Source organism: Megascapheus bottae, chromosome 7 (genome assembly GCF_031878675.1).
Source record: "Megascapheus bottae isolate mThoBot1 chromosome 7, mThoBot2.hap1, whole genome shotgun sequence".
Taxonomy (NCBI): Eukaryota; Metazoa; Chordata; class Mammalia; order Rodentia; family Geomyidae; genus Megascapheus; species Megascapheus bottae.
The window spans coordinates 35,731,799-35,738,287 of record NC_143515.1 but is presented as its reverse complement, the minus strand read 5'-3'; the positions used below and the strand labels follow the sequence as shown (position 1 = coordinate 35,738,287).

The following is a 6,489-nucleotide window of genomic DNA, read 5'->3' as shown; positions in this document are numbered from 1 at the left end:
GGCCAGGTGGAGGGAGGAGGCTGGAGCTCAGAGCGGAGCTGGGCCGGGCCCGGAGCGCCCCAGGCCGGGGGCGGGGACCGTGTGGGGACCCCTGGACTCCGAGACCCGAGGGCCCACCGTGCGGGGCGTGCGACCCGGGCCAGGGCGCGGGCTGGGACTAGGTGGGAGCGCGGGGCCCCGGAGGACTTTCCGGTCGGTCCCGTGGGCCGAGGGACAACCAGGAACTCGGCTCAGTCTCCACCCCGAAGGGGGGCGGGCCCGCCGGGATAAGTACGCCCGGGGTGGGGTCGCCGGCGCTGAGGACGACCGCAGCCCCGACTCGGCGCCGGAGGTAAGGGGGACCGCGAGCCGGGCCCCGGCCGGGGCGTGGCCCTCCGGGGGCCCGGGAATCCCGGGGCGGGGAGCGGGGCCCCCGCCGCTGCGCGCTCCCGGGGCGGGCCGAGGCCACCGACCCCGCACGCGGGTGCCAGGCGAACACCGCCGCCCCTCGTCTTGGCAGCTAACGCTTCTGACGTTTAACATGCTTAAAGAAAATCTTTCTTGCCTTTTATTAACTTCTGTGATCCAGGTATGCACGTAGAAGAATGAAGGGAGGGAGAGGAAAGAAAGTCACAGGAGGGTGGATTTGATTGAACTACACTATGTGCGTTTATGGAAATACCACTGTGAATGGGAGACAGACAAACGGACAGAGACAGGGATTTTTTTTCCCCCTACTATCTTACTTTTCTCCTCCTGTATCTGATCAGGGCCCAGGGCCTGGCACACACAGGAGAGTTATTACTATGCGTCCATGAGGTGGGGCTGCGGGTGGCACAGCTCCTCTTTCCTCTTGGCTTTGAACAGCTGGAGACTTGGAGATCAAAGAGGATGGCTTTTTAACAGTTTGCCCACTTTCATGCGGTGGGTCAGTCCTAGGTGACTCACAGATTTTTTATGAAAACTGGGCATCTGTCCTCTCCACTCACAGAAGGATGGGTGTGGAATCTCAAACTCTGTAGTAGCTAAGATTACAGAAGTGAGCCACCACACCCACTCACCTTCTTTTTCCACTTGCTCTTTCAACACTCTAGGCCTCCAAGAATTCATTGGCAAGGTAAGAGGTGAGGCCAGGCTATCTATAGAGTTAAAGGCCTGCCCAGGCAGAAAAACGCAGGAGACTCCATCTCCAAAATAACTAGCAAAGTTTCAGCCCCAAAGTGGCTGGAGTGATAGAACATCTGAGTTCATACTCCAGCATAGGACTGGGGAATGAAGAGGACTGAAATTGAGAAAAATAAAACATAGCCATTTGAGAGTGACTGATGTCCCAGAGCTTCGATGTGCCCAAAGCCAGATCAGGCCAGGTTTCTGCTTATTTGGGTTAGTCCACACACCTACACACCTACACCTTCCCCCCCCCCACCTATTGGATTAAGGACATGTATGAATTTCTGCCTAGACCTAGGTGCATTTGGTTAGGGACAGTTTTTCTCTGAAAGCAATTTAGAGTAAGGTGCAAAGCTGGGCTATCCACCCCTCAGCACTTAATAGGCAAGCCTTCTGGTTATCCTAGAGTCATGTCCTATGGCATGGTTTTCAAAATTTGTTTGTTTTGTTTTGGTTGGTAGTGGAGCTTGAACTCAGGGCCTAGATGCTGTCCCTGAGCTCTTTTGCACAAGGGTGGTACTCTTCCACTTGGTACCACAGTGCCACATCTGGTTTTCTGGTGGTTGTTTGGAGCTAAAAGTCTCACAGACTTTCCTGCCTGGGCTTTGAACTGTCATCCCAGATCTCAGTCTGTTGAGTGGCACAATTATAGGCATTAGCCACCACCAATTCCCAGTTTAAAAAAAATGTCTAGTTACTCTATTTCCCAATCTTGCTTTATGGACTTTCAGACTAAGCTTGCTTTTCTCCAAGGGAGATTGGAGGTGTAGGTTAGGCTCTGAGGAAGGTAAACAATGTGCCAGAGAGTACATGACACTGTACACCAGGGTGGGTTTTCCTTAGGTGTCAATTTTGCCCAAATATTTAAGGATCAAAAGTATTCTTTTTTTTTTCTTTTGCCAGTCCTGGGTTTTAGCTCAGGGCCTGAGCCCTGTCCTTGGACTTTCTCAAGGCTAGAGCTCTACCACTTGAGCCTCAGCACCTCTTCCAGCTTTTTTCTATGTATGTGGTACCGAGGAATCGAACCTGGGTCTTCGTGCATGCTTGGCAAGCACTCTACCGCTAGGCCAAACTTCTGGCCCCAGGATCAAAAGTATTCTTAAGATTAAAATTGCTGAATGCTGGGGCTCATGCCTCTAATCCTAGCTCCTCAGGAGGCTGAGCTCTGAGGATGATGGCTGGAAGCCAGGTTAGCCAAGAAAGTCCACGAGACTCTTATCTCCAATTAACCAGAAAAAAAAAAGAAAGAAAGTGATAAAGTACATTCCTAGAGTAAAAGAGCCAAGCAAGAGTGTGACACACTGAGTTAAAACCCCATACTGGAACTAAAAACAAACAAAAACCTTAAAGAAAAACTTGCCCTTAGGATTCATAATCAACTGAAGTTTTAAAGCCACTTGTGGAACAGTTTGGGAAGAAACTGCACTGTCTTTCCTAGAGCAACTCTAACTAATTGTCATCCTGTGTTCATTCATTTAATCTTCTCTCTAGTCTAAGATGTTTTGTGAACTCCCAACACAGGAGAATCTCTCAGCTCCAAGTCATGGTCCTTGGTCAAGATTAGACTGCTTGTGAACTGAGGCTTAAATCTTGTTGCAGGTACCAAAACCTGTCCTATTCTCTTCTTGCTGTCTCACAACAGTGATTTAAGTGATTTGGATTTTCAGTATTGTAGTTTATTAGCTAAATGTTGTGAACCAACATTTTTTTCTTTCTTTTGAGTTCCTGCTTGTCAAGATACCATGTGAAGCTGAATTGAAAGAGCTAGAACTGCTTCTACTAGAAAGGGAATATGGGGTAGGGGGTAGGGGTTAGTGTCCCTTATTTCTAGAGGAATTTGGCATGTGGACGAGGGAATAAACTCACTCTTTGTGGTGTTGGGCATTGATGGGTAGAAGGTTTTGTTTTGTTTTTCTTTCAGTTGTGGGTTTGGATGCTGTTCCCTGAGCTTTTCTGCTCAAGGCTAGTGCTCTACCATGTTGAGCCACAGTGCCACGTCTGGCTTTCCAAACTGTCTCCAAACTGGGATCCTCAGATTAGACTCCTGAGTAGCTAGAATTGCAGACATAAGCCTGTGTCTGATTGGCAGGAGGTTACTGGATATTTGGCTCTGGCTAAATCTGAACAGGTGGCTTTGGAAGTCCATAAGTTTGATGGTCTTGAAGTTGGCAAAACTCTCGCCAGAAGTATCTAGGTGGAGAGTCAGCAACCCTTTTCTAATAAAGCTGCAAAAGGTTTCTAAAGCCTCATTTCTCTGACTTCAAGAAATATCATTCCTGGCCTCATGGTAGAATGCTTACCTTGCATGCATGAAGACCTGGATTTGATTCCTCGGTACCACATACATAGAAAAAGCCAGAAGTGGTGCAATGGCTCAAGTGGTAGAGTGCTAGCCTTGAGAAAACTCAAGGACAGGGCTCAAGCCCTGAGTTCAAGCTCCAGGACTGGCAGAAAAGCAAGCAAGCAAGCAAGCAAGCAAAGAAAGAAGGAAAGAAAGAAAGAAAAGTAAGAAAGAAAAGAACAGAACATAGAAAAGAAAAGAAATCTTATTCCTCAGGAAGCATGTATGGTATGTAGATATGTAGATTCTCATCCCACTCTCTACATTCTTTTCTTTTTTCCCTTTTTTTGGACAGAGGTTCTGTGTTGCCTTAGTTAGCTTCAAACTTCCACCTCAGCATCCTAAGTGTTGGCTTATGAATGGTGTGCCTTGGTGTTCTCCAGGTCAGTCCCCACATTCAGATTCAGATTGGCATCCAGCATCCACATATGTAACAGCTGCCCAAGACTCAGGACCTTGCTTTGAGAAACTGTGCTTTATAAACACTTCATATATGAATACTTGGTGCATTGAATAAAAAATAGATTAGAAACAGTAGAGCTTCCCAAAGGATCATAGATCTGGCACTAAGGGTAAAACTCCAGGTGAGATGCTAAATGTTAAAATTCTATGTAATGAAGTCAATACCAAAATGTTCTCATTCTCTAGAATCATTTTTTTTATTTGTTTTATTTTGCTTGCACTGAGTTTTGAACTCAGCTCTTCTGTTTGCTTGGCTTGCTGACTCATCTGGCATTGTAGCATCTGAGCTCTACAGCCTTTTCCTGCTTGGGCTGGCGTCAAATTGTATATCCTCTGACACTCAGCCTCCCGAGTAGCTAGGATTATAGGCATAAATCTGATACCCAGAAATGATGGTTCTGTGCTATACTACCCATATCTCTTTTCTTAGTTAACAATAGATTCTTTCTCCCCCAAAGTCAACTGAGTCTTAGAATAGTTAAGAATAATAGAACCTCTAGAACAATATACCCAACACTTCTAGATTTTTAGCTGCAACTAAAGATTTTCATTCATTGTGGTTGAATGTGACTGAAACTAAGATGTGTTAGTGCAGTCAGGATTACTGTTTGCAAGGCTGCTACTAGTTTCAGGAGGAGTAATTTTCCTCTCTGTGAAACTAGAAAAGGTGATTTTTGGACTCCATGTAGTGTCAACTTCTGCAGTAGTGTATTTTTAATGCTGTACAAGGATCTGATTCCAGATCAATTTGGCAGGAGCCAAATGGACAAAGTTTTATTTATTATATAATGTAGCAGACACAAAAATTCAATGATGAACATACAAGAACTGCATCCTTAGAGAGATAAACAAATAAGCAATTCAAAGATCATAGAACCGAGCTGGGAACAGTGGTGTTTCCCTATAGTCCCAGCAACTTATGAGCCTCAGGCCAGATGTCATTTGAGCCCAAAAGTTCTAGGCCATTTTGAGAAATATATGGGATTTTAGCTTTTAAGAATGATCACAGAACTCTATAATTAAAGTGATTTGGTGTAGGACATACCAACTTGCATGGAGTAACAGGTACATTCTGGTGGTCACAGAAGCTTTGTAGAGGGAGAGCCTTTGGCTTGAGGGGAGAAAGAGGGAAAGGGTTTATATCTACACAGACATAGGGCTGAGACAGCAGTGCTGTGGCACATGCTCAGAGAGCAGAAGGGCCCCTGGGGACAGTCTCCCAAGTCCTTCTGTGGGCCTGTGGGAGTTGGGGCAGATCCTTGTAAGCAGAGCTCATACTCGTAAGAACTTCTTCCTTGGATTGTAAATTCCTCCTTTTTTTATGTATGTTCCAGTATCTGACACAATTGTATAATACATTGTGTAATAAATGATTTGGATAAAATGGAGATGCTAGCAGGGTAGCAAGAAGGAAATCAAGGCAAAAATTCAATTTTGAAGAAACATGAGTTTCTACCCCCAAACCCTGCTAAGTCGCCAACATATTTCTGGGACATAGTCTCCTTTTCTAGTTGACCTAGACTATATCACGGCCCTCTGTGCACTCACCACTATTTCATGATTCACCATCACCCCACTGGATCTCATCTCATGCCTGTCTCCTTCTCTCCCGCCTTGTGAAAAATCTGAGGACAAGGACCTTGAAGGCCCTTTCCTCTGACCTAGCCTAGCACTGTGTCAAGACGCAGTAGGTGCTCACTAATGAGGAATTCAATGAGGGGATGATTTCCCATGGCTTGGAAGTATCAGTTCAGACCCAGAATGCTTGCCCTGAGCAAATTGTCCCTCTCTTCTCTCCATGGTGTCTTAGAGCTGCAGCCCAACTCCAGACTGAGAACTGTTTTTCTAAGAAAGTCTTACTATTCATAGTCATAAACTGAAGCTTGTTTCTGTGTGGAAAATTCCATGTTGAAGCCTCTGATTGGTCAAAGGAAAACTCTTTAATTTCTCAGGGGACTTTGTCTTCATCTACTGCATAACTCAGCTTAAGCTAACATGCTGCTGAGTGTCTGGATTAGCTCTCCACCTGCTGTTTCTCTTACTGGGTTACATGCTCTTTGAAAGCAGTATCACATCCCCTCCAGCTTTGTTTCTCTCACAATGCTTAGTACAGGACAAAAGCAAAATAAATATTTGAAGAAGGTATATGATTGCCCAAGAGGGTCACCTCATAAGACTCAGAGTGAGTAGGATACCCAGGGGGCTTATTCAAACTTGATTAAATAACTTCTCTGGGCTCTACTCTGTTAAGCTCCAGTTCAGAGCCCTCCCCAGTCTGTATTCTAAATGCTGTCTAGGAGATGTTTGCTCACTTAGAGAATTTTCTCCAGATACCATGCGTAGTATGTTCAGTCCATATTAATGAGAAGCTGTTACCTATGGACACCACATCCTACCCACATCCAAGGCCATAAGAAAGGAGAGCTTAGCAAACTGATACTGTCTTTGTGTATGTGGTGGGGCATAGGACTTGAACTCAGCTTAGGTGCTGTCCCTGAGCTCTTCAACTCAAGGCTATCGCCCTACCCCTAGGCTTA

The 6,489-nt window shown here is 45.7% G+C and overlaps 1 protein-coding gene across 1 annotated transcript in view; it reads left to right on the top strand.

Annotated features, from left to right (window-relative positions):
* Window positions 1-242: 242 nt before the first annotated feature.
* Anxa4 (annexin A4) overlaps window positions 243-6,489 on the top strand; it is a 61,015-nt gene continuing 54,768 nt past the window's right edge. Inside the window, exon 1 of the mRNA XM_090336754.1 lies at window positions 243-331. The gene's annotated coding sequence lies outside the window, so the exon portion shown is untranslated. The remainder of the gene's footprint in view (window positions 332-6,489) is intronic.